Source organism: Pholcus phalangioides, unplaced genomic scaffold (assembly GCF_987345545.1).
Source record: "Pholcus phalangioides strain wild (caught in Gottingen) unplaced genomic scaffold, Ppha-v1.0 ptg000019l_1, whole genome shotgun sequence".
Classification (NCBI taxonomy): domain Eukaryota; kingdom Metazoa; phylum Arthropoda; class Arachnida; order Araneae; family Pholcidae; genus Pholcus; species Pholcus phalangioides.
In genome coordinates this window covers 5,714,175-5,738,757 of record NW_028301612.1, presented here as the reverse complement: position 1 = coordinate 5,738,757, position 24,583 = coordinate 5,714,175, and the positions used below count along the sequence as shown (strand labels likewise).

The following is a 24,583-nucleotide window of genomic DNA, read 5'->3' as shown; positions in this document are numbered from 1 at the left end:
GCGCCTTTCTCTATGAAAGTCAAAGAAATTTACCCAGTGAAATTTGGATCCAAATTCATCGAGTTATTGATGTCAAAAATCTGATTTTTTGCCACTTTTCAGGGAATAAATTAGACTTAGCCTTCGAGACAGAACAATTTTCCTTGAAAATTGCGAAAAAAATCGAGTTTTGACTATGAATATCTCGATAGACTTCGATCCAAATTTCGCGGGATAAATTAATTTCTTTGAGTTTCATAGAGAAAGGCGAAAAATTTACTTAATGACCTTTCTTCAATTTGGGGAGGCGTATAAAAATTTAAATTTTAGTATTTCCCCAAATACAGTCAAACCTCGTTAGTGCGTCACCCTGTTAACACGTCACTCCGCTTATTGGGGTCACTTTTTGTAAGTGACAATTGTCCTCAGGCAGGAATTGGCACAGCTATGGCTTACTACGCTTAACGAGTCACTCCTCTTACTAAGTCATATTTTTGCTCTCCCAAGAGTGACTCATTAACGAGGTTTGACTGTAAGGATTTTTCGGGGAGTTGGGGTTCAACTATCACAGATGAATTCCTTTCTTTTTTCTGATCATTTCCCATATTTTTGTAAAATTTTCAAACGAGCCATCGACTTTATATTCCTTTCGGTCAATTATGGTGAAATAGCCTGCGCGCTATATGCCAACGAAGTTTCATCGAAATACCTCCTCCCCCACAACGGCCGCTACATACGTCTGAGTAGTGTCATTTCATTTATAACCACCCTGTAGTAATTCCTCGGCGTCTTCGAAGATTTTTGTAGTTCTAAGTAATACTCAAGTGAACTTGATGTATATATATATACACTATTCCCTAGATTCCAAGTTTTTTTTACTTGAACTAAAATAATGATGGCGTATTTTTTTGTGACAAACTGATAAGGATAATATACTTGTGTAATATCAGTGTATAAAGTCCTCCAATGTAGCTTAAAAAATATATCGTTCCTTGTGACAAATTTCTGGATAATTATTTTCTGAATAATAACACGATTTCGATGTAAACCAAAGGTACTCCACCTTTTGGGGAGAGCAGACCACTTCAAAGGTTTGAGAATGTGTGGCAGGCCACGTACGTGATCCAGAGCTGTACCGTGGACCATGTATGTGATCCAGAAATGTGCCGCGGATCACTGAAGTGGTAGAGAAATGTGTCGCGGATCATTTAATTGAAAAGAGAATGAGCCACAGAACACTTGATTCAGGTGAGACTGTATCAATGGTCATTTACGTGATCTGTAGATGTCCCGCGTATCATTGAAGTGATCTATAAATTTGTCGCGAGTCGATCACTGAAATGATCTGGAGCTATGCCGTGTGTAACCTAAGTGGTCTGTAAATGTGCCGGTGTTCACTTAAGTTATCTGAAACTGTGCACTGCTTGCTAAAGTAGTGACGATCATTCAGTGATACTTGAGCAGTTACATGATCTGAAACTGTTACTGACCGTCTGCTTAAGTGGTGTGGAAAAGTGCTACGGACCACTTAATTGAAGTGAGAATGTGCCGCTGACCCCCCTCCCCACCCTTAATTCAAGTGAGTATTTTTCCGCGGGCCACTTGAGCGATATGTAAATGCACCCCTAATCAGTAAATTTATCTGGGAATATGCCGCTTAGTTGATTTATACGAAATTACGTCCGAGGTCACAGGCCACATCAGATGACTCTCAGGGCCACGTTTCGCCCGCGGGTCATGGGTTGAGCATGCATGATGTGAACGATATTCCCTCAAACGAACGTATGCATCACGAATATCAGTGCACAATGTAGAAAAATAAATATAACATAAAAAAAAAATGAAAGTGTATAAGAGAAATTTTTCTCGACACCAGAGACGACATGGCAATTTTTTCGTTCCCTCTTTTTTTTCCATTTTCGCCGACAGGCATGGTAAATGGGTTGTAGGTGACGAGGCCTCATTGGTATCTCAGCGGAAACTGAACATATCTCCCCTCCGGGCAGATGACACCTGCTGTCACCGAACTAAATGGGCTGGTCATCCAATCTTTTCCTTACACGGCATCACCAACAGCAGCAGCAGCGCATCTCTCTTTTTCCCACCGTGGGGTCTCCCGCATAGGACGTGATTGTTCATGTTTTCTGTGAAAAATGGATTTTTGTTTTCCTGCGAACACAACGTCGATGCTCTTGGAACTTCAAGGAATTTGTCGAGGGGGGGGGGCGTTATCTCCACACCGATTCCAACAATTTTCCCTTTTTGTTCTCTATCCATTGTCATTCAATACGTCGCGATTTCCATTCCTCGTCGCTGTGTTTCCGAGTCGAGAATGTCACGATTCTTTCCATGTTTTGATGAATAGCTTTTACCTTTCTCTCCACTCGTATTCATTATTCTCTCAGGGTTTATGCATTCATGAATAACTATGGTACGCAGAATGAACTGGAAGTCTGTATGGTAATTTATCAAAATTAAATAAAAGTGTCGAACGGGTGTGAAGTTTGGTTTTCGGAAAATTTTGACCCCGACATTTCATCCTTAGCGCGTTTCCTAACGCCGTCGTAACGAGTTCGAGGGGCCCGCAGTGAAAAAACTTTTCGAGGATTATGATTTCATATATTTCGGAGAGCAAAAATTCAGCATCCAAAATAATCAAGTAATTACAGAAATGCTGAAAAACACCCTAATGAAGGAAATAATTTCAAAGTCAAGCATAGAAATAATGTCAGAAATATTGAGAGTAATTTTAGAATTGTTAAAAAATTCATGAAAAACATTAAGAATGCGTGAAAGAAATAATTTCATAATGAATGAAAATTTAGACTTAATGAAAAAATAATTTCAGAACTATCCGGACGAAGTTTCAGAACTAATTTCAAAATAATCTGAATCGGGGAAAGAAGTTATTTATACAAATTCAAGCAGAAAGGCCTCAACAGGCAAATTGCCCATCGCGGTGACTGAAAAAAGATGCCCATAAAATTATGGATGCCAAATATAACCAAAATGTAGCAACCCGATATAAAAGCACATATCACGATAGAAAACCACTAACAAATAGATATATAATAGATTGCCCATAAAAAAGGCTATGGCTGCTTTATCTAAGTATTGATAGATCTCAATTTATCCCAGTATGTCTATCGTATTTCGTTTTAAACGTGCCATTGGGTTAGAATTCAAGATCCCCAGAGTTACGCTATTCCATTTTTTCACAACCTTATTAGAAAAAACTCCCTGAACACAACAACCTGGGATTACCCTTTATTAAAAGATACTGGTTTCCCCTTGTCAAAGCAGTCGATTAACGATGTATTAATAACTCATGGTCCATCCTATCCATTCCGTTGAAAATTTGAAACGCTTCGGTCATATGACCCCCTCCCCCGACACCTACGTTCTTTCAATGCAAACATATTCAATAAATCAAGTCTATCTTCATAGCTCAAGACTTCTGTGCCAACAAGAACACGCGTAGCTCTTCCTTGCACCTCTTCAACAAAGTCTATGTCCCTGTGTGGGTACGGGCTCTAAAACCTGTCCAAATGCAAATACTCCAGTCCAGGCCAAACTAAGCCTCAGAAAAGCGGAAGAATGACTTTAGAAGAACGTGAAAAGACCTTTTTAAGAATGAAACAGGACATATTATATTTGCTTTTTGTGATCACTGCTGAACAATGTTTAAAAAAAATGTTCAGTATTTCAGAAGAAATAAAAATTCAAATTTTACGGTAGAAGCAATTTTTTGGGTACATAAAAGTGTTCAATACTTTGGGGAAGCTTGTTTAATTACAGGGAATTAAACGATATGACTTGGTGGCCTATGGGATTCGTGGAAAGTTTTGGCCCGCAACGTCTGAAACGTTGAAGACCTCTTCTCTACATAAAAGTTATCTTCTTTTTGCTTATCTCTTAATCTTGCTCTAATTTGAGAGTTAATATACGGTAACTAATCCAAGTGAGATCCTCGGTCAGCGTGGTATTTTTTATCCTCTGAGGTCGACACCCACAGTGTGTTGAAATGCTTGAGGGGTTTTGTATTGTCCTTGTGTTTGTCTTTTTTGTTGGGGATTTTTCCGAGTATAAAGCTTTGTCCAAGAAAAATTGTTTTCGTTCTCATCTACATCGTTTTTCTTGACAGAAATTTCCCACTGTTCCATAATCTGTTGTATTGTCAGCACTAAAGATAGAAATTGATGCAAACAAATCGTATAAAAGAATAATATTCTAACAAATTAAATTTTCTTGAGAAACGATGTGATCCAAGATAGAGAAATAGATTTTGAGCAAAAACAATATCATTCAAATGAGAATGGATTCTTTTTTTCCCATTCTTCTTCATTCTTCGGCGAGAGAATGAAGAAGTCGATGCTCGAAATTTCATTTCAGTTCAATTTGTGCTGCTCCTCTTCTCACAGATACGTTATTCAGTTGAAACTTTTCAATAAAATTTGCATTTTATTAGCTTTGGATGTTATGACGAATCGGCGCTTTTAGCTCTTCTCTCTCTGCTATCTTCGATTTTTTTCCCTATTTCTTTCTAGTTCAGAATATTCGAAAAATAACATATCTTTTTCCGTATGGGAAATGGCTTATTCCATTCACGCTGACATTGCAGGAGCTGGCGTATCATTTAACGCTACTATAACCTCAAAACAGATATCGGTCATCAACACCATCGTTTCCTAGATTTGAGCATCCGTAGCCGCTGTTAGTGTAAAATTTCAAGCTGAATAGCTTCGACTTCATATGATTTCCAGACGTTTTATCATATTTTTTTTAGCCATTTTCAATTGAGATAAGTGTGTAGTTGATGTGACCTCGGGTCTCCATGAATGACAGACCTAACTAAATCAGGAATGATTATACATATTGGAAAAAATAAATGATACCCCAGATATAGGAAATTTATGATCTTTTCTATCCCACAAGCAAGCATCAAGTTTATTTTGAGTTTCGAAATGCTTATTGAATATTTCTTATTAGCAAAATGTTCTGTTTTCGAAATTAGTGAAACTACTGGATTTGTAAAACCCACCTACGAAATCACCTCGACGCAATTTTTGTTAACGACCAATAGGTTAATAACTACTACTAAACCACACATGCACCTCGTCCATATTCCTCTGTGGAACTTCCAACAAATTGGTACATGTTGGTATGTGCGTGTCCGCGTTGTGAACTTAATGCGAAGCTTGTTTCTGTGTAATATTTGTTATAGTGCTGCCATCTGCATCCTATTTTCCGAACTATGAATGAAGTGTAATGATTGAAGATTTTACTGTTGTGGACCTGTTGCTTTCTGTGGAGAGACTTTTTTCAACATCGGCTTGCATTCGTACCTCGAAGTTGCGAACCACAGAAACCAACTTCTGCCGACCAATACTGTGGCGACGGGGGATTTCGAACCCAGGTCCTCGCGATGCAGTCACGAAACAGTGCCAAAGTACGAATGTTTCAGTTTCCTCACAAGCTGATAACAAACCTTCATCAGACTCAGACTATGATCCTCTTGCATGAGATGAGATATTTTGGGGTTGTCTCACGGTGTCTTTGTGCGCGGCTCCTGATAGACAATGAAGTTCCTTCATTCTCGTTGCAGTCAATGAACAATGTCGCCTGTCTTGTAAACTGAAGAGCCAAAAAAAACTGGTAGAGTCATGCGTATGCAAATAAAGAGATATGGAATCAATCAGAATACGGCGCTGCGGTCGGCAACGCCTATATAACGCAACAAGTGTCTGGCATAGTTGCTAGATCGGTTACTGCTGCTACAATGGCAGGTTATCGAGATTTAAGTGAGTTCGAACGTGGTGTTATAGTCGGCGCACGAAATATGGGACATAGCATCTCCGAGGTAGCGATGAAATTTGGATTTTCACGAGAGTACCGTGAATATCGGGAATCCGGTAAAAAATTAAATCTACGACATCGCTGCGGCCGGAAAAAGATCATGCAAGAACGGGACTGACGAGAATCATTAAACGTGACAGACGTGAAACCCTTCCGCAAATTGCTGCAGAACCATTCAACGAAACATCATCGATATGGGCTTTCGGAGCCGATGGCCCACTCGTGTACCCTTGATGACTGCACGACACAAAGCGTTACGCCTCGCCTGGGCCCGACTACACCAACATTGGACTGTTGAGGACTGGAAACACGTTGCCTGGTCTGACGAGTCTCGGTTCCAATTGCTTCGAACTGATGGACGTGTACGGGTTTGGAGACAACCTCATGAATCCATGGACCCTACATGTCAACAGGGGACTGTTCAAGCTGGTGGAGGCTGTGTGATGGTATGGGGCGTGTGCAGTTGGCGTGATATGGAGGCCCCCTGATACGTCTAGATACGACTCTGACAGGTACGTAAGCATCCTGTCTGATCACCTGCACCCATTCATGTCCATTGTGCATTCCGACGGACTTGGACAATTTCAGCAGGACAATGCGACACCCCACACTTCCAGAATTGCTACAAAGTGGCTCCAGGAACACTCTTCTGACTTTAGACACTTCCGCTGGCCACCTAAATCCCCAGACATGAACATTATTGAACATATCTGGGATGCCTTGCAACGTGCTGTTCAGAAGAGATCTCCACCCCCTCTTACTCCTACGGATTTATGGACAGCCCTGCAGGATTCATGGTGTCAATTACCTCCAGCACTACTTCAGACATTAGTCGAGTCCATGCCACGTCGTGTTGCGGCACTTCTGCAGGCTCGCGGGGGCCCTACACGATATTAGGCAGGTGTACCAGTTTTTTTGGCTCTTCAGTGTATATACAGTCGAATCCCATTGTAACGAACGCCGAGAGACCGGAGGAATCACTTCGTTATAACGAAGTTTCGTTATAAAGGGATTCCAGGTTACCTAGCATTGTTCCTATGTAAACTTATTTGGAAGATTATAAAAGTGTTCGTTAAAACGAGATTTTCGCTATATATGTCTCTAGTTATTTGTGGGCCTCCTTCGTGGCATGCTGGCGACGTGCGTATGCACCTGACCCATGTAACCTCAACTTTTTGTCTTCTTACCCGCTGGTGGTCTTTCGGTGCTTAGTGCTGCGGACGTTGCATCGCTCTTCCACCATGGCCCAAACTCTCTGGGTGACCAACTAATATCTGGTTAACTAATAACCGGAGGTCATGGTCGGTTTCGGGTCCTCGCGATGAGAGTCCGTCACTATGGCCACTTGATCACCACAGTGGGACGAGCACAAAAGTGTAACCACTGCTCCCAGACCAACAGTTATTAAAAATCTGTGTTGTACAGACCCTTTGTGACGAAAAGACTAATGCTAGTTCTAATCACTTTCGCCCATGGATTGAAGCCCACAGATCCCATTCGCAGAAAAATGTGCAGCATATAGAGATTTGAAAGTAATAAGTGAATTCTTTTTTCACATGAAGATAATGGAAAACTCTCCAGTGACTTCTGTTTAAGAACCTTTGTCATAGGAAAAGACTGGGTTGGGGGTGTATTGTTATTTTTTCTCCAAGCCTGGTCTTTAACGCCTTTTTGATCCCGGACGAAATATTTCGTTCAAAACGCCAGTGGAATAAATTCAATTCAGTTCTCTATATTTATCCCCACTCTCCTCATGATGGCGAAGCTTTATTGTAACCCTATGAACCGTAGTATTTTGCTCGGTTTGAAAGAAAGAAAGTTGTTTTTCTCCCTCCGTTTATCTTTTATCCTGTTAGCGATTTTTTCTTGGCGTATAATTTATTTATATACTATATACATGTAAGTGCGGAAGAGAACACGTAGGGGTGAGTGTGGAAAAAATCCACCTTATACTCTCTTATCTACTTAATCTATCATACGGTTTTCCTTTTATACTTATTTTTTTTCTCTCTTCTATTTATTCATTTTCTTCCTTTTCTTATATTTTTCCTTTAACCTCTTCTTTTTCCTTTTTCTAGCGTGCGGTGAAGTTAAGATAAGGTTGCCAGATTTATCGCCAATTCTTCAAATAAAAATTATCCGAATTAGTTGTCAAACGCTTTTAAGAGAAGGGGTTAATTAAAATATTCACAACCAGAGAACTATGGTTTCGCCATCAGATGGCACGATGACTTTTTTGGCAAATGAGAAGTGCTACGTCATGTTAATTCAGATCCATCATTGTGAATTTCTATAGTTTTGATGGTCATCCGGGTGTTATAATGACAGGGAATGGAGTGCTAATATAACCTCCCAAATGTTAATCATCAGTCCTCTTTGTTCTGGATCGTTCCTCAATATTCTAAGAATGAAATGGTATCGCTTTGAATCAATTTCTTACTTAATGCCTTTCTCCAGAAATGTCTTTCAAGATGGCGTGGATACTGTCTGGGAGAGAATAAAAGGAATTTTTGCCCTCAGTTCATTTATTATTCCATTTGTAGAAAGAGATACGGCCCTGTAATTAATATATCTGTGACGTTTCAGTTCCTCCTCTATACATTCTTTTCATCATATATATACACAAACACATGATGTCAGTTACAGTGTAATGCTTTCTCTCGAACTGACCTGATCAACGCGTTTTCACGATATCACGTGACTTATTCTCGACAACATTCCTCTCGCTTCCATCCCTATGATTTATGTTACGCCCTCAACAGGGTGCTCAATCTTGAGTAACGCTTTTCGCTTGAGCTTCCGTCGCCACCGACCATGTAGTAGTACTTGGCGTTGAACTCCGGGTAGGATTTCTACTAGATGCCCTACCGCTAGGAAACAGTTTTTGGGGTCCCTTTCGGGTAGTAGTAGTAGTCGTCGTTACTTCACTCGGTACGATTTATCACGGCATGAGCCTCCTCCCTGTTACACCATGGGATGGCGATCCCAGTGGCGAGAGAATGCATCAAGAGAGAGAGTGTTAGAAACGGGGGCGTAACTTGCTGTAGGAAACGCTTTTTAAAACTTTATTCCGATGCTGTTATACAGTGTCTTCATTCCGTTTATTTGTTTTTTCTCCCATTCCTACAGTAACGTCATCTTGCCGTCTACACCCTAAGAATGTTGCATGTGTAGAGAGAGCGAAAAAAAAATATATATATGTATGTAAGGCACGAGAATTCTTTAATACTTAATGATAGGATTCTCTGACGCGGAAAAACACTCGCCACCTGACGAGTGTTGATAGCAGATTGTGATGCGTGTTCTCGCCTACAATATCGACCTCTTATATATATATAACCTTTTCTTTATTTTTCAAAGGCTGTTACTTAGCCAGAGAAATAAGAAATTCCCAAGCATCTGCGTGAAGCTGTTCACGCGTCGTTCTTTATTTAGAAGACGTGATCAGCGTGCCTTCTTGTGTGAAGGAAAGAAATCGCGTTAGTTTGAGAAAAGAAACGAGAGATACTTGGTATTGTGTGCAGTGAATCATTTTCCTTGTTATCGGGCTGTTCGGTAGCCGTGAAGGAAAGGAATAGATTCTTTTAATACTTGACGCCACTGTATTTCCATTACACGGGCTGTTTCACGAAGGGTGTCCGAAACGAATAAAAATTTTGCAGTTCGTTCTGAAATTAAAGACATTAAAAAGAATAATCCGGAAACAGAAAAATTGAAATCTCAATAGTTTCATTTTCCTAGAATAATTAGCAAATGAACAAAAAATTGTGACAAAGTTTCTGCATCCGGAACAAAAATACTTATTTCTTATGTAATTTTGAACACTGACCATAAAAGTTTGATCGGCTACAGTTTTCTCTGAAATTTCACATTTAATTATACAGAAATAACGCAATACAATACACTGAAACACAACATAAGTTTGTAGTAAACAAAATAAATATGAAGGAAAAAACAACACCAATATATACAGGGTGTTCTGTTAATGGACCGACAAACACGGAGGGTTGTAAGTAGGCATCAAGAGGAACAAAAATTGCTATGGAACATGGTGTCGTAAACCACTTTGAGAGGGTGAAAATCGCGAAAAGGTCTGAAGAGGCTCTGAGTCCAGAGGAGACGAAAAGTGGATGTCAGTTGATCGCTGAATGCGTTCGTGGGTTCGCTCACTATATCTGACGTATGCTGCGTCGCTCTGGGGAGGATCACGCGCTGCGGACGACGCACGTTAGCGGTATTGTGGTAGTAAGCACGTGGAGCAGTTAGTTGTTTGTTTCAGTGAGTATCGTGATGGCTTTGCGCGTGTCCGGGAATCATTTATACGTCGTTGTAGAGAATGTAGACTGTGCAATGACGTCAGCGGCCGCTATTTCCAACAAGTCTTGCAATAATTAATCAAATAAATCTTGTAGTTATTATTGCACTTTTTGTCGTTCCAGTGTGACGTCGAAACCTGCATGCGTTTTTGGTGGTTTGCGACATCATGTTCCATTGAAATTTTTGTTCCTCTTGGTGTCTATTAACAACTCTCTGAGTATGTCGGCCCATTAACAGAACGCGCTGTATATATACAAACATCACCAATATATGAAGGAGCATATATGGAGGAACATATTTTCTAAACAGGGTAGTTGTAAATAAGCTGATACCACTCCGACATATGTAGCGCCCATTCTGATGTAGGTATTTTGGTGAAACTGGGTATATATAAGATATATGGACCACGAAGGGGGGAGACAAAGATTCAATAAAAGAAAAACAAATTTTACCAGCAGGTGAAAAAAATGGTGCTATTTTATTGCAGTTATCTTTTTCCCATGGCCTAATAACGTATATATACCAAGTTTTAATGAAATACGTCCACCACAACGGGCACTACATAAGTCGGACTAGAGTCGGTATAATTTCAACTGCCACTACTCAGCTTAGTTAATGTATCCGACTACGTTCGAGAGTACTTTTTTTATAAAATGGTACTGGAGTGAACTTTAATAGCATTTTTTGATAGAAATTTCGTCTATAAAACACTGTAATTCAAAAACATATATGGTAGACCTTACATTTTGGGTCAAACCCTCAACAATATATACCAGCATGTCATATTAAAATTCCGTAATGATACAATAAGCAAATGTTTAGAAATCATGTCTCAAACTCAAGTAAAATGTCAAAAATATCATTCTTCCTATAAAACACCTTTCAAAGTTTTTATTCACGAATTACTTGCATGTACGAACGCAACACTAAAGTGGACGTAACTTCGGTTCTGAGTGTCATATAAACAAAACAAGGCCTGTTTTGAAATCACCATGAATAGAGGTTTCATAAAAGATGGAAAAAGTAAAAAAGGGAATTTCCTTCTAAAATGACGTTTCCAACGCAGTCAGATACATTAAAATGATACTTAAAAAATTTTCATAATAAGTACATTACTTATTTTAATTTTTATGACATATTTGTTATTATTGCCATATTTATGATAATTCAGTTCAATTTTGTAATTAGGGTTCTGAAGTTGAAACTTGGGACCAAAAAAATTATACTTTTGCTGAATTCTGGGTATACTTGAATGGGATGTTGAAGTTTCTCTGTATTGTATCGATTCGTTTTTCCTACCCGGAGGTCCGTCGAACGCATCTGTGAAATTCGCCGATATGAAACGATATCACGCTTGAAAACTCTACTTTTTTTTTTTAAACTTCACCCACATCATTCCTAGGTATTTCCACTTTTCAAACACGTCTTCGGAACCCCCCACCGTCCCTTACGTTTTACGTGACCAGAAAAAAGACGTGATTTCTCTCTTATTCATTTATTCCAACTTTTTTCTCTCTCTCTCTCTGTCTCTTACATGGAAAGGTCTTCATTTATTTGTCATGATATTGGACTGAATGATCAATATACAGTGTGATAGAAATGCGTGAGCCAACACTTGAAATACGTTCGAAATAATGAGAAAAGTTCTTATGGAAGATATTTTCTGAAATAGACTATTTTTAAACGGTAGAGGGCGTTTATTTTTGCTGATAACATCTGTCTGCGGTAAAAATAGTTATTTCCAATTTTGATTTCTGACGGCATTTAACGCTGCAGCACATTTTCGCAACTCGCAGGTATCTTTCTGATTTATTTGTCTGCGAATCCGGAACATGAACTAGTTTAAATTTGCACAGTTCCTGACCAGCAGACTCTGTTAGCATTTTTTCTCCCTTACTCAACCGAACATGCTCGTCGTAAACATTTCTATGAGGATTTTCTAACAAATCTGGATGTGCCCTAGTGTGAGTGTGGTTAACGTATATATATTGCCAGTCATTCGTGCTCTAGTAGTGCTATTATCTGTCTTTCACATTGTGAAGTGGAAATGTCCAATGCCTGAACTTCCATGTTTTATGTAGAGTATAGAATTTATTTTTTTCATTTAAGTATCGTGTTGAAGGTCTTAATATCTTCGGCGTCGGAAAATGCCTGCAAGTCGAAAATGCATGCTCTTAACCAGCGGTTCTCAACCTTTTTTGACTCGCGGAGCCCTTTTTGGCGTATAATTTCTGTGGCGGAGGCTCGTAGACCTATTTTTTACTTACTCAGCAAAGTTACTGATTCATTTTTATTATTTAAAACGTTTAATTTAAAAGTAATTATAATTGTTTTTTTTTCAAATTAACTTTTTTATTTCCCTCGAGTGGCCGCGGAGACCCCGAGGAATGCATACGGAACCCCAAGGGCTCCGCGGAGCACCGGTTGAGAACCGTTGCTCTAAACTGCTCATTCCTTTTCGTTCATTCTTTCCCCCATACACCGGATGTTATTCTATCTGTAAATTCTGAATTCCTATAGCGACGCATACTGTGCTAACACCGGAATTCATTTTGACAAGAAATGTTCAGTTATTAGGCCTATATGCCACTCTTAAAATTTGGCGTGAAACTTTTGAATCGCCGTGTATATTGAGCATGAGAATGCATATCAGTTTTTTTTGGACATCGTTTATCAGACGGTAGAACCTCCATTGAGCGCAGTGTCTGAAATTAAAAATGGTGACAATGAGAGAAAAAAGTTTTGTGGCTATGCAAAGGTTGTTTTCACTAGTTCTGTGCAGCGGGCATTCATAAGTTTGTATCGGAAAAAAACAAAACAAAAGAATGGTTCAATCGATTCCGGTCAGTGCATTCTACAGAAGCGCTGACATCTATTGAGCAATGTTGAAAAACAACTTTCAATGCTTTTCTTTGTTTTCATGCATTACAGATTACGTTATGTGTAACCGTTTTCAAAATATAATTTTTTTTTTACATCGTGTCATTTATTTATGCAAACTCTGTACATCCTTCAACCTTCGCTCGTAGATCGGGGTGCCGTAGATGAGACTTTAACAGCTCATATCCCCTTCATAATCGCTCCGCCAATTAAATGCGTTGGTAGTACATTGAAGCCATGATTGGTGTAAACAAAATTATTTCTTCGTACTTAAATTCACCATACACCATTGAGGATAATGTAGCAAATTGCTATCTTAAATACGGGATATAACTAATTTTTCCCAAAAATTGCAATTCATTTCATTTAATGCAATTTGCTAATTACTGCTAAAATTGATGAAGGGTGTGGAAATTAAAGGGCTGCTATATACAAATCGAAGTAAACAAAGATTTATTTCCCCGAAAAAAGTATTCAAAGTACAAGTACTTATATCTGATGATCATATTTGATTGAGAAAAATAAGATTCGGTAAACTATGTGGGATCTTAAATAATGATCCGTAAAATACGGGAATTGCTAATTGCCATCAAAAACATTGTCAGAAGTAGGCACTATCACCAATCGCATTTAAAATTGTCAAAAATGTTTGACAAAATTGACAAAACGTTTGAACCTGACAAATATGTGAGATGAGTATTATTCCTAATTTTTTGCCATAACATGATGTATATTATTGAAACGTTGTGTATGTGTGTTCACGACTTTAGTAATTATTACAAATTCAAATAATTATCGTTGAAAAAATGTTTTAAAAAATCGAAACGACGAATATTACAGGAATGTCCCGTAATACAGGACCGATGTGGTCTGTCACATTGTTTCAGACATTTTACTGGTCCTTATGTGTTCAGAAAAGTCGAGAAACACTGCTGTAAAGGGATCTATCGTAGAAACATATTTTCTGGATATTATGCTGAGTTGAACTCGGAAAGAAAAGCCATCTTGGCTCTGCTCGGAACGAACCCAGGCCCTCTTGCATACCGAACAATGATGCCACAATCTACACGACCCCGCCTTCTTTATTTCCCGCACTCTGGCGTCAGGCGCTAAAGTAGAAGCATCATTAGTGGCCTCTCTAAATTTCAGGAAATGACCCCCGCCCCCCCTCCCAGGTTCGAGTCTCGGCGGAGACAAGATGACTTTCCTTTCCGAGTTCACCTCGGCATAATATCCAGAAAATATCTGTTTCTTTAACTGAGAAAAACGCCGTCTGTCTCTCTCTCTCTCTACCGTCCCACCTGGCGGCCATTTCCTGAAGTTAAGAGAGGCAAACTAATGCCTCTACTTCAGCGCCTCACGCCACAGCGCGTGAATTAAGAAAGGCAGGGTCATATCTCCAGTGGTGTAGATACAGACGAATCCCGTTTTAACGAACACTCTCTTTTCTGATCCCCAGATAAGTTTACATAAGAACAATGCAAAAACCCTGGAATTCCCCATAGCGAAATTTCGTTGTAACGAAGTGATTTCTTCGGTCTCTTGGAGTTCGTTGTAACGGGATTTGACTCTGGTAGCAGGCTTGCCTGGTATGTAAGAGGGCCTAGGTTCGACGGAGACAAGATGATTTTTCTTTCCCAGTTCACCTCAGCATAATATCCGGAAAATATCAGTTTCTTTGATATTTTGGGCTGAGTAAAAAACCGTCTATCTCAATCTATATCTTTTTATAGCATTGCCCGTAACCGAACATTTTGATTTTCACGAAGGGGCTTCGGGATTCATTGCAGTGTCACCTCTGGCTCCCGGGAGATGCAGTGTATAGAAATCCAACACACGTTATAACCATTCATTACGAACAGAACATGTTTTCCTAGAATGAAAAGGGAGAAAAAAGAAAACGTATTTACTTTTATATCGCTGTGTGTTGTGCGTCCAGTGTCACGTTCCCAGGCTTCTAATGGAAAAAAAACCGGAGAAACGGGAACGTTCCCAACTGTTGCTTCCGTGGAAAATTAAAAGCAACGACTGATGCTATCAAATAGCTTTCCTGTCTCTCTTTTTCTTCCTCTCTCATTGTGTTCCTTGGGATTACAGATAGGGTTTGCGTTGCACCAAGGGGTCAACCGAAATGATATCTCACACAGATAGCAAAATCGTGCCACGCTACTCAAAATGAATGATTTCGATGAGTCTCGCGAGAATCATCCCGTCCGAGTCCATGACCTTTTTTTTCCCCATTTACTAACAGTAAGTAGCTACGAAATTAAAAGCCGTGAATCAAGGGTTTAGTTTAAAAACGGGGGAAATACTCTCGTTACTTTGGAACGTGTTCTATACAGAATCACGTTTCTTATCAAGCGGATGGAATAACTATATAGTATGTACAGATGCAGCACATGCTGACCTCAATATAAAAAAAAGACTAATGGTTAAAGAAAAAAGTTTTTTATTCGTTTTCCGTGAGTTTTCAAGAAATGATTGAGTTGAAGGGTTGCGAGGGTCTTTCGTTCCATTGATCTTATACAAATTAGGGATGTTCCGATTTTCATCGGAGAGATAATTCGATTGCAATTAGAAAATTTAATTCAATTAACCAATCTATCAAAACGATTGAAATTCAGTTTTTCTTTTAAATTGACTTGTTTTGTTTGTAAAAACGCAACCAATTTGTTCATTCAAATCCGCGGTTGCCAACGTGGTGTGCAATATGATTTTGAAGGAGGGCAATTATTTTTATTGGGAGCACTTTGAGAATCGACTATTATTGGCAGGGAATATTTTATTATGGTTTTTTCTCCGCTAAATAATTTTTTTTATATATTTATGCATTTGAGTTGTCTATGATTTGTTTTGAAAATTCACTTTCTGTTTTTGTTTATCGGTTCGAATAATATTTTCATGATTGTTTTTTATCCATACTTCAACTGTCCTTTTCGCTTTTTTTTTAAATTCTCTTTCATGGAAGTCATCTTCTTCGATAGCTTTATTCCAGGGATCTTCAATGCATAAACCGCGTGCCCCACGTGTGCCTCTCGAAGCTTTTTGCAGTGACCCACCAAAGAAAAAGCTTACATAGTTACAAAAATGATTGGGGGGAAAAAATATCGATGCGGGAATAAATTTCAGAATTTTTCAAAGAAATTACTTTAGAATTTAAAAAAAAAAACTTTCGAATTAATAAGAGAAATGACTTCATAATTATTGATAGAAGAGATTCCACAATTATTAAAAGAAATAATTTCAGAACCGGTGAAAAAAAATTGTAGTAAAGTAGTGTGATGTGCTTTGAAATTCTTGGAAATAGAATTAATCGAGGAAGCTTTAAATTCTAAGACAGACGATTCAAATATAATTTAATTTTTACTGAATATTACTTGTTGATTACAGCATGATTTTTCATGACCTCTCTAGAAAATTCACGATATTTTTTTCTTTTCTCTCTTAGGTAATCTATTTATAATTGTTGATGATTCTCCTGACGTGAGTAATTTTTTTTTATGTCATCATGATTGTGTTATGATGTAGTTGATAATTTTGTCATATCGATCAATTTTTTTCTATATACGAAAGCTAATATACAGGGCATCCAGTAAGTCATAACTCGGCGTTTATCTCATCAACCGTTCGTCGAAGAGGTATGGTTCCAATTTAGAAATTGCTCAAAATGTGTTCAAAAATCATCCTGTTCCAGTTTCGAGAGAAAGAAATATAGTTTGCCATTGAATATAATCTAAATTTTTAGATGGTCAGAGGAGAATTGTTGCTTTATCTCTTCTGAGCCCAACAAAATCATAAAATGTCCACCTGTTTTAAGTACAACATTCGCTGATATATTTGAATTCAAATATTATGGAAAATTGAGAAAGAACAGTACAAATGAGGGAAAGGGGCGTTGCCCATTAGTTTATACTGTTTTCCTCTCAACTTTCATTCATTTTTTGAATTCAAATATCTCTCTCTCAGCGAATGTTGGACCATTGAAATTTCCATCAGTTCACGACGATTTACATGTTGTCGAAAACTTTTCAAAACTGAACCTTGATATGCGAAAGCAATGCCAGAATCTTGCCACAGCCACCTTAGAGTCCGGATCTCGCACCGTGTGATTTCTGGCTGTTTCCGACGTTGAAGGTGAATCTCCTTGATGGGAATTATTTATTACTTCAGCTGTGTAGGCATTCTCTAACGCAATTTCTAGGGAAAAGTCTTCTCTACTTGCTTTGGCGAGGGGATTCAACGATGGGAACATTTACATATCATCTGAGGGAAGATACTTTGAAAAAAGATAAATTATTTTTCGCTGCACCTATATTTCTTTATTTTTTATGATTTTACTCCACGTTTTTGCTGAACATACCTTATATATTTGCGTTATAATTCGCGGACTAAACACGTAAAGTAACAGTAAATGAAAATTGTCCAACAGAGTAATGTATAATTGAATTACGGTGAATACTCAAGTATCTTTTCAATAAAGCAGAGCATCTATATGTCAACCCTAACAATATGCTCGAACTTCGACCATCGTAACATGAATGAATTCCATCGACATATGTTCGTATGGGGCCACGCAGCTGATGTGTCCCGATTTCCCAAGGGAGTTTGAAACTCATCACCCCGTACAAAGAAAAAAAAAGCAAACAAAACTTAGCTATCCGTAATTATAATCACCACTTATCTCTCATGTAACTTGTGACAGCAGGCTCAAAACGAAAGTTCAAACTTTTAACGCTAAGAAAAGTTTTTTTTCTTTCTCTCTCTTCAGTGTTGCGTTGGTTCATACTTTTCCGAACTGTTAAATGACCCGAAGAAAGTGCTCCCAAAACTTAAGGGGGGAAAAAAGGTGGGATGCGGAAGATGAGTCTCTCGGAGGGATGCTGAGCATGTAGAGATGACTCATCCTCTTTTCTCCCATCCTGCGTCACGTGGTGGCGCAGTGCGGCGGCTACGTGTACGAGCAGTCCATCGATCGGACCCTTCGGAGAATTTGCCCTTGTCCTTGTGTTTTGTGAAGTGGGAGGGAGACTCTTGGGTGGCGGCAGTTGTGGGGGGACCCTTCCTGTTATTCTCCTGCTATACCCCCCCCCCGTGGACTTTCTATCGCCCCCCCCCCTGTGCTTGCTTCTTTATAAATACCTATACACTGGACCCTTTCTCCAATGCACCCCCCTTCCCTCTTTCTCAGAGGAGTACTTCACATTCCCATAGTCTCTGACTGTGAGCGTGGGAGGTGGAAGTTCTAGCAGTGCCTGTACATGTCCCTTGTATAATGGGCAGATTTTGCATATCCTTCTAATAAAGTTAAAAAACTGTTCAAAATGTACGATGTTCCATCTTGTTTGAGATTTTTCAGTCAAATCAATGGTACTCCATAATTTCAGTTTTGGTTGTTATCAATATATTTACACGTGTCCTTATTAAAATTATGGTGATATCATAATGTAACATACTATACAGCGGTGGATGCATACTATCGACCGCCCAGTAATTACACACGTTATTCTTTGCCAAAAACTAATATGTGTTTTCCGTTTTTACCAATTAATTTGATTTTCGTTAATTAAGATTTATAACGGTTTAAAACTTGATTAAGTCGCTTAAAAATCCTGCCCAATTCACCGAACTTACGCAAAACGTATAACTTGGCGTTTTTGAAGGTGAGGATAATGTTATGACCCTGACAGAAATCGAGAAATCTAAAGATGTGCAAACCAATTTTTTTCCCTTTGCTATCAAATTTAAACGTGATCTTTAGGACTCCTCCAAGCCAGAAAATGGACCTTGGCTCTGTCTCAATGAAGAGGTATAAGCCGATCTTCTGGATTACACTATGAAAGTTTGATAAAAGTCCTTTTATAAAACTTGAAAATTACCATAGACTTACTCATTCGAGTAAGTTCTGTGCGAATCATGTTTTCTGGAATAAATTTCGAGGGCTCGATTCAAGTAAATTTATTAACATTTTTCAGTGCGATAAAATATCAATTGCGGTCACAAGGAAATCAAAAATCTTCTTTGCAAAATGTATGAATCGGTATGAAAATATGACTGAATAATCAATAGAAAAATTCCGAAACCACTAATTACAATGAATATGTCAAATCATAAAATAATTAGTTTGATTAAAAGTTTCTAATTGATTCATTGTTATTATTTTAATGTTTTTCTCAGGCACACCTTCGTCGAGCTATGGTTTTTCACATCCTTTATTGAAGTTTCTTACGAGAAAAAATTCCGATGAAATTTTAAAATTGTTTAAACAGTATTGCCCTGTTTTATTGATCAACGACGTGTGATCTAATTCGAAAGATGGGCTTAAAAAAAAAAAAGATCGCACATTAAACACTATGCACTGTGCGCATCTTCCCTCCAAAGTTTCCACTAAACCGTGAAGGTGAGAAAATTACCATATTTTGACAAAAAAAAAGTGTTGATTTGGTTAAATTTTCAAATAGATCCCATTTGGCTAACATATTACAAATCTGGTGATAAATTTGCCGATATAGTGAGTGAAGCTAACACGTAATAACAAGGTGATAATATCACACTCCATGGAGACAAAAACCGTCAATTGTGTAATATGACGACCGAACTTGGCTTCATACTGACAAATATTCCGAAAGTTATTACTTCCTAATTATTGGTCGAATCAAAACGACTGAAAACCATAGTTAACATCAGTGTTTCACATAGAATCACGTTTGTAATTATCGGGTGGTTGATAGTATCCACACTGTGTACATATTTTTTTGGTTTTGGACTGTGATTCCCGCTACGTGTGTGTGAATATTGCAAATAAAAAACATACTTGTCAAATTCCTCTGGAATTCACTGCCACACCTATCCTCAATAATCCATCCGAGAAAGGACATTGTTTATTCTCCAATAACCGCAAGATTGTCAAAGATTGGAAACTTCTAAACTTCTTTTTTTTAAATAGACTTATACAGGATTGCGAAACAATGCGATCTCTGCACTCACGTCTGAGGCGGTTACTTCTGACTGGACGCATATTTTATCATCAGGGAACCTAAACTTCCAATTTTAATTTCATATTTCAATTTCACCAACTTCTATATAATGCGTGTATATTGTGGAAAATATCGCATGAAATCATGCTGAAATTTGAATTGAATAATCATTTCATTTCATATTACCCCATAAAGGAATTCGCATTCTTGTAGGAAAACTCACATTACGTTTTCTCTCTCTCGCCCTAGCTTTAACATAATCCTTATAACGTCGGGTTATTACATGGAAATATAATATTGAATATGCATATTCATATAATATTAGCAAAACTAAAAAAATGTTCATTCTATGTGTGCGCGAGAATATTATTGCCTCCATTTTATGTACAAGAATGAGTGAAACTTTATTATTTCTCCGAAGAAATTGCAGACACTTGGGGGAAAAAAATGTTAACGGTGTGGGGAATTTCATCATAAGAAAGGGATTTTTTTTTATTCTCGTTATTGCGCCCTGCAGCTCGTTCTCGTACATGACACAATTTTCATGATACAATCTCCAGATACGGGTACTAGAAAATTCTTCTACGCCCTCGCATCTCAGATGCAAATGAATCTCTGGTAACTTTCATACGCATGTAGGTATATAAATGGGGAGAAAAAAAGCAAAATATTCTGTAATATTGTATTTCCTTCTTTTCCATCTCAGTTTCTGTATATTGTGGGTTTTAAATTGTCAGAATATTTTACTTTCTTCGCTGCGTTCGTGGCTTATTCTAGTCCGCAGAATGTGTTGAATATATTACTCATTCATTCATACAAGTCAAAGTTTGAGGATTATATTAGTTTTCCAACTATTTCGGCCAGCTTTAAGCATTTACTTTTACCAGGAATTAACAAAAATGTGGCATTGAATCTGATTGGAAACATACGTGTAGATGTTCGTCATCTATATCAGTGTTTCCTAACGTTTTTTTTTTCTTTTGCTCATGGCCCCCACGGGCTATATTACTCTTTTGTGACTCCTGTCTTTACCGGCCTCCACCCTTCCCAAATCCAGTAGCAAAGTCCTTTTCTACTTATTAAATTGATTTCTGTGAAAATTTAGTGTCCAAAAATTTTATTAATAAAATGGATCTCCGGATTTTCTTGCTAGACACCCAATGGTCTCCTCCTTTTTAAGGTTCCTGTAGGTAGTTTTACTCGACTCTGAAAAGTCACTTTTTTCCACCCATTTCTCTCAAATGCTTCACATCTTAGTAATTCCACGGGTCTCTTTACTCACTTAATACACCGTCACTCAAGAGCTTTGACAAGACACCTTTATTAATAAGTCATTTAGAGAGAACTCCAACTCGTGGTGTCGTAGGATGTTTTCATCTAACAAGGTTGTCAATAAATAATAATTTCTCACCATCTGTGGTTTTGAATTCTACTACGGAAAACTCATTTTAAAATGAGTATGGAAAGCATGGTAAAAAAGCTATTCATGCTTATAAGATAACAACCAATATTTTCATGAGTAGTTGTATTTTATATATGAGAGTGGGCAGACCTTCAACACTGTACATACATGAAAATTTAGGCAGTAATTTAAGAAGTGGAAGTAAGATGGCAGCAGCAGTATAACGCAAAAAACATGTCTAACAATATAAATACGTTATGAGCCCCAATTTTTTTACGCGATGTTTATACGGTAGAGTAGTTGGTAATATAGTTTCTCTTTCCTATTTTCTCACTTCGTTTCATTGTATTTCTCTCAATTCAGTGTTAGCGTGTAGATTCTGTGGATATCCATGTTTATCATGGGGGACATTTTTTGAAATGCGACACTTTCTTCAAATTTTAAGTTATGATTGTTTTTTTTTTTTTTGGAATATTGTCAGCCATCTTGTTGGAAAATTTCCCTGTTGTCTTAGTTTTGATACTTTGATTTCGGATAAAAACGGTTACAATGCAATACTCCCAATCGGCATAATAACTACAAGTTGGTAACAATTAAAATTCTCGTACTCTGAGTAGCGCTTTTCTCAAAACTACGTACCAGAATACAGCCTAATTTTTAGCCGCTGTGATGGTCGAGTGGTGATAGTGACGGACTCGTATCACGAGGATCCGGGTTTGAACCCCACCGGCACCAACTTCAAGGCGCGAATGCGAGCCGATCTCCCCGTTAAAAAGTCTCGCCACAGAAAGCAACAGGCCTACAACGTTACAAATATTCAATCATTACACTTCACTCACTATTTGAAGTATAGATGGCAGCACTGAAATATCAGTCACAACATCAGCTACACACTCAGACTGTTAGGTGCAGTCTTTTTGTTCCAGACTTTGCCACGATCACGATGCTGGGCTGTAAGAGATCTCGGCAACGGGATAAGTCCGGTGGCAGAGCCCCTGGCGTTCAGACATTCAGCCTAGTTTTTTAGATATCTTAATGAGACCATGGGAGAAAAATTTATGAAACAAAAAAAAGTTCAATTTTCGTCCACCTGGTGAAAAGTGGCGCTTTTTATCGAATTGACTGCATAACACATGTATGCCTACCAATTTCAGTGGAATACGTCCTCAGGAACGGGTGCTGCATAGGCCAGAGTAGTGTCAGTATACTGATGGGTGCTACATTGATAGAGACCTATGTAGCGCCCGATCTGGTAGACGTTAGCCATTGAAACTTGGTATATACGTTATATGGATCATGGAAAAATGTTAAATGCAATAAAATATCGCCACTTTTCCACCTGGTGGTTGAAAATTGAACTTATTTTTGTTTCATAAATCTCTCTCACATGGTCTCATTAAGATATATTATAAATTTATCTGTATTCGGTTAAGCAGTTTTTTTAGAAAAACTATTCAGAGTACGGGAACTTTAATTATAATCACTTTATATTGTGAAAAATAAATAAAAATTTGAATTTTCATCGATATCACGATTTTACTCTAACTAGAACAATCGATTTCAGTTATGCATGTACGTGTTTGATGTTGAATGCGTTATCTCTTGCAAATAAGAATCCAAGAGTCTTTGAAATATGTTGCATAACGATCGGAAGCTCCTGCAAAGGATTTCACTTCAGTAAATGGAATTGTCATCCGCACGGGCTCCCGATGCCCAGTGATAGACGAGGCAAAACGCGTGTATGTGTATATATGTATCTGTATGCGTGTGCGAAGCATCACAATATACTAGGAACATTAATTTGAATCGTACTAAGCAGAGTTGTGGACTGACAGAGAGTGTTGGGAGAGCGAAAGAGGAAACAGGGTGGTTAAACCTCCCTCATTATAATTCCAGAGAGCAGTGTCCTCAGATTATTCCCGGGCGAACACCCGAGTCTGGAAGAGCTGTAAGGGTGTTGGTTGTACGCGTTGATGATACATTTCGTCTAATGCTTCTCTCTCTCCCTCTCTCCGGACAGCAACACAAGCAAGGGTTTCACGTTTTGAGCCTATGAAAGTGCGCGCGCGTGAACTCGGAAATTAACTTGAGTCTCTCTCTCTGTGTGTGTAACACGCGGATCGAGTTCTGGAGATGCTAAAGACGTTCAAGGGACGTGAACTTCTCGACCTGTGACGATGTATTAATTCATCCACACTATCATAATCCGAGAGACATCAAATCATTTGGAAAATTTAGCTTGAATATTCTTTGCCTTATATTCTCTCGAAAATATGTCGTGCCTTAAAACTGGGACTTTCTCAATAACACCGTTGTGCTCTTGTTCAGTGGGGGCTAGTATTTTAATTCCAGGAATTTATTAAGAGATACTAACCCCCAGCCGGCAAACATAGTTCGCCATACGGGGTTCCCCGAAGGGAGCATTTATTTTCTCCACAAAAAAAAAAAAAAAAAAAAAATCAACTTTACATCTTGCCCCAGGGAGCAACCATTAACAACTCGCGAGCAGCAATTTAGTGTCCCTGGGGTTTATAATAATTGCTTCACTCAAGTATTATATTTTACATTGTAATTATCACACTGTAGATACACATTCACATATCACACATGAGTCCGACAATCATTTGATCTTTCAACATAAAAAAAGAGAAAAAGAAAGAAAGAAAAAAAAAACACCTATACACACATCAGGTCAGCTGAAATACACGAAGCAAATCAGTCCGTCAATCAGCTAATTTTGCACGAGATCGAACAACACTGTACTACAAGTTATATTTCAGTCGATTTTATGCATTGTAACCATGTATTAGATATTAACATATATTTTATGTGCACTGCTCCACACATGCTATCACGAACAAAAGTTTACATATTTTCGTAAAAAATCAGTATATGACATAAATTTTAAAAAAATTGTAGTACGTATTATTAAAATTTACAGTATAACTCAGCAACAAAAAAGATCAAAGTGAGAACTTTACATTGAAAAAATGGTATACGCTAATCCAGTCTAAATCAGAAAATCCTTTTCGTATTCATCAAATGCACTTATATACAATGTTGTATTAACACCTTACAATTATTCAACTTTTCAATAATATCTATATATTTAAAACAAATATATCATATATATTATGTATTCATTTAAACCTTGTCATAAAATAGGACATTATTG

The 24,583-nt window shown here is 38.1% G+C and overlaps 1 protein-coding gene across 1 annotated transcript in view; it reads left to right on the top strand.

The window, feature by feature from the left end:
- The window catches only part of LOC149071142 (uncharacterized), a 384,675-nt gene that overhangs the window by 208,023 nt on the left and 152,069 nt on the right, over positions 1-24,583 (top strand). The window lies entirely within an intron of this gene.